Consider the following 4,701-nt stretch of genomic DNA (forward strand, 5'->3'; position numbering starts at 1 on the left):
ATCCCAGCACTTTGGGAGGCCGAGGCGGGTGGATCACTTGAGGTCAGGAGTTCAAGACCAGCCTGGCCAACATGATGAAACCCCATCTCTACTAAAAATACAAAAATTAGCTGAACATGGTGGCGCGCACCTGTAGTCCCAGCTACTCAGGAGGCTGAAGCAGGAGGATTGCTTGAATCCAGGAAGCGGAGGTCGCAGTGAGCTGAGATCACGCCACTGCACTCTAGCCGCCTGGGCAACAGAGTGAGACTCTGTCTAAAAAAAAAAAAAAAAAAAACTGTTAAGAGTGGTTGCCTCTGGGGAGGGAATGGGCAACAGGGCAACAGGGAGGCTGATTGGCAAGAGATCTTTCCTTTCTTTCCCCTTCCTTCCCTCCTTCCTTCCTTCCTTTCTTCCTTCCTTCGAGATAGAGTCTTGCTCTGTTGCCCAGGCTAGAGTGCACTGGTGTGATCTTGGCTCACGGCACCCTCCGCCTCCCAAGTTCAAGTGATTCTCCTGCCTCAGCCTCCCGAGTACCTGGGATTACAGGCACCCGCCACTACGCCAAGCTAATTTTTATATTTTTAGTAGAGACGGGGTTTCACCATGTTGGCCAGGCTGGTCTCAAACTCCAGACCTCAAATGATCCACCCACTTCAGCCTCCCAGAGTGTTGAGATTACAGGTGTGAGCCATCGCACTTGGCCAGGAGGGACTTTAGTTTCTTTGCACATGCTTTTGCACTTTGTTTCTCTTTTGAACTGTCTAATAACCTTTTTCCTTTTTTTTTTTTTTTTTTTTTTTGAGGCAGGGTCTTGCTCTGTTACCCAGGCTGGAGTGCAGTGATGCGATCTTGGCTCACTGCAGCCTTGACCTCTCAGGCTCAAACAATCCTCCCACCTCAGCCTCCCGAGTAGCTGGGACTACAGGTGCGCACCATCATGCCCAGCTGTTTTATTTTTTTATTTTTTTAAATTTTTTGTAGAGATGGGGTCTCACCATGTTGCCCAGGCTGGTCTTGAACTCCCGGGTTTTAGCAATCTTCCCTCCTCAGCCTCCCAAAGTGCTGGGATTACAGGTGTGGGCCACAGTGCCTGGCCCCTTTTTCCTTTTTTTTTTTTTCCCCTCAAGACGGAGTCTTGCTCTGTCGCCCAGGCTGTAGTGCAATGGCGTGATCTCGGCTCACTGCAACCTCGGCCTCCTGGGTTCAAGCGATTCTCCTGCCTCAGCCTCCGGAGTAGCTAGGATTACAGGCAAGCTAATTTTTTGTATTTTTAGTAGAGATGGGGTTTCACCATGTTGGCCACACTAGTCTCGAACTCCTGACCTCGTGATCTGCCCGCCTTGGTCTCCCAAAGTGCTAGGATTATAGGCGTGAGACACCGCGCCCGGCCCCTTTTTCCTTTTTTTTTTTTTTTTTTTTTTTTTGAGACAGGGTCTCGGTCGGCCAGGCTGGAGTGCAGTGGCGCCATCTCAGCTCACTGCAACCTCCTCCACCTCCCGGGTTCAAGCGATTCTCCTGCCTCAGCCTCCTGAGTAGCTGGGACTACAGGCGCGTGCCACCATGCCCGGCTAATTTTTTTGTATTTTAAGTAGAGACGGGGTTTCACCGTGTTAGCCAGGATGGTCTCAATCTCCTGACCTCGTGATCCGCCCGCCTCAGCCTCCCAAAGTGCTGGGATTACAGGCGTGAGCCACCGCGCCCGGCCTCTCGTTTTCCGTTTTTAAGGAGGCTCCTACAGAGTAATGGTGAAGGGGAGAGAAGAGATCCCTGGGGAAACCTTATCAATCACCTGGGTTCTGAATATCCCCAGTGACTGCACTGAAGGTGACAACAGTCCAGAAATGTCGCCGCTGCGGTGAATCCATCCATCGCCCCTCAAATCCTTGCCCTATCTTGGCTGTCATACCATCTGTGGCCAGCAGGGAGTAGCACAGATCCACCAATGTGTTAGTCCCAAGCTTCAGTCATCCCTTCTAGGATTTCCTCCTCTGTGGGCCAAGATGGGAAAGATACCTCCTGCCAAGCCAATGAAATTTACTACGTAATAATTGATTCCATCTTCTCATTTTTTTTCTTGTAACTCACAGTTCTGATCAGCATGAAAGAGAGAGAGAGAGAGAATGAATGTAGGCTTGCAGAAACAATAATTTTCCACAGAAGAGGTGTTACTTAGCCCAGCTTTATTCCACCAGGCGTTGGGTGAAGAGTGTCTGGCAATGGCTTGAGAAGCCCCCAGGATTGAGGATACAGTCTGGTAACTACTGCATTCGTGGCTCCCCACCTGGCTTGGGTTTCCAGCTGCAGGGCATGCTCCTACCCTTCTCTTTTCCTCTCACAGAAGTAGTTCTGGGCAAGAGGAAACATGAACAGCTGGTCCCATCGGATGACTTGAAGCAGCCACTCTCCGAGAGAGGTTAAAAGTCTGTCCCTCGCTAGGCTGCAAGCAGCCCAAGGACCGAGGCATTTCTCATCTGCCACAGAATCTGCAGGACCGAGCACAGTGATGGGCACATAGGTCGTGCTAATTAAGGTTTATTGTTCAATTGAAAGAGACAGCCATTGAGGAATCAGGGAATCCATTCTTTAAAAAAATGTGTTTTTTTCATTAAAAAAAAAAGTCTTCCAGGCTGGGCGGGGTGCCTCATGCCTGTAATCCCAGCACTTTGGGAGGCCGAGGCAGGCGGATCACTTGAGGTCAGGAGTTCGAGACCAGCTTGGTCAACATAGCAAAACCCTGTCTCTACTAAAAATACAAAAATGAGCTGGGTGTGGTGGCACGTGCCTATGGTCCCAGCTACTGAGGAGGCTGAGACTGGATAATTGCTTGGACCTGGGAGGTGGAGGTTGTAGTGAGCTGAGATCGAGCCACTGCACTCCAGCCTGGGCAACAGCGAGAGACTCCATCTTAAAAGAGAAAAAAAGTCTTCCACAACAGTTATCTTATAGAGACAAGAAGAAGAAGAAAGAAGGAGAAGAAGAGGAGGAGGTCCTAGCTAATCTCAAGGGCAAGGACCCAAGGGCAAGGCTCTGGTCTGTCTGAGAGGGAGAATATGGCAGTGTGCAGGGAATGGATCATTTTCCCTGCATGCTTTGACTCACCTTGGAGGTCCTTGGTCAGGCCACGAAACCAGTGATCACATCTCTCACCCATCTGGGGTGCTGGTGACCTTGGCAGAAGAAAGGCTTAAACAAGCTCAGCCTGGGGGAAGGGGCTGGCTCCCTCCAGGGTCTTCTTCCAGATTAGATGTTAACTTTCCGTCTCTTGCTTAAAGTCTTGTCAGTGGCTCTGAATGTGAGGGCAGAAGGAGGAGGATGCTGTCAAGGGAGGGGACACTAATGGCTCCTGAGCTGGCCTAGAGATAATCTGGGGCTCCTTCAGTGGGCCCTCCCTCCTCAGTGCCCTGGAAGTGTAGGGAGGGGCCAGTTGGGGATCCCCACAAATTAAATGGGGAATGAGAGGAGCAACTGAAAGTCTCAAATTCAGGCTATAGATGGGACCCCAGCCCCCCAAACTCTCCCATCCTACATGAGATGGGCAGTGGAGGGCCAGGACAGCAACTCCAAGCCAGTGTAGGTTTTGGAGGTAGACAGTGAGGAGGCTTGCTTCTGTCCTTTGTTAGCTGAGTGCCCTTGGACAGCTCACTTACCTACTCTCAGCCTCAGTTTCCCCATCTCTAAAATAAGGCTACCAATACCTACTTTCTCTGGCCATTGTCAGGATGAATGAAAGAGCTCTGGAAGTATTTCTGTAATTAGCAGACAGCAGAGATTGTTATTCTCCAAGGTGAGAGGCGCCCCTAGATCCCTGGCGGTGACAGTGTCAAGATTCTTTTTCCCTCCTCTGCGGTGCCCGCTCCTTTTTCAGCCTTGCGGCTGGCTCTCATCCTCCTTTCCGCAACCCCCCACTCCTCCTTGGGACCACCTTGGCGGGCCCAGCTTCTCGCAGCCTGCCATATTCCATAGGTGCCCCCATTCTAAAACCTGTAGGGGTGCCCTTCACAGGCGCACGGTTGGTCGAGGTGGGACAGGCGGCGGGGGTCTCCACTGGCCTGCGTCCGCGCCCCCCATCCTGTTTAGGAGTTCCTGTTTGGAGATGGCTCCCCCTGGTCCTCAGCTCGTCTCTGGGCTAAGCAGGGAAGGAGAGAAATAAAAGGTGGGGGGCCTGGAAGGGGGTTCCCACCTTCTCAGTCCGGGACCTGAGACGGGAACGCAGCCCTGGCGCGCCAACGCTGCACCACCATGGGTCTCCGAGCCGTGCTCGTAGTCGCTGAGATCCTCGGTGCGGAAGAGATGTGCCCCTCCGATCCCCAGGCCGTGACCCCCTTCACCCAGACCCGGCCAATCCGTCGCCCGAGGCGAGCGGGAGGATGCGGTTCTAGGACCCGGAGGCGCCGCCGAGCGCGCCGCCGCCTCGGCCTCGCGTCGGTGGCCTCCCGCTCCGGCAGGTGAAGCGGCGCCGGCCGCCCCCTCTGCGGCAGGTGAAGCGGCTGGGCAGCCCACTCCCCGCCCGCCATGGTTGCGGGGGTCCCCCGGCCGGCGCCCGGGGCCCGCCCCCTCCCTCCAGCCCGCCCCCCTGGGGCTGGGTGCCCGGCGGCGGCGGCGAACTGCGGTTTGCGCGCACGGGGAGCGACAGCAGAAGTTCGAAAATCGCCGAGGGGGGAGCCAGCGCCGCAGCTTCCTGCCCCCGGCCCAGCCCTCTGGCCCCGGCGGCCTGCAGCC

This window comes from Pongo abelii, chromosome 19, assembly GCF_028885655.2.
Source record: "Pongo abelii isolate AG06213 chromosome 19, NHGRI_mPonAbe1-v2.0_pri, whole genome shotgun sequence".
In the NCBI taxonomy this organism is placed as follows: Eukaryota; Metazoa; Chordata; class Mammalia; order Primates; family Hominidae; genus Pongo; species Pongo abelii.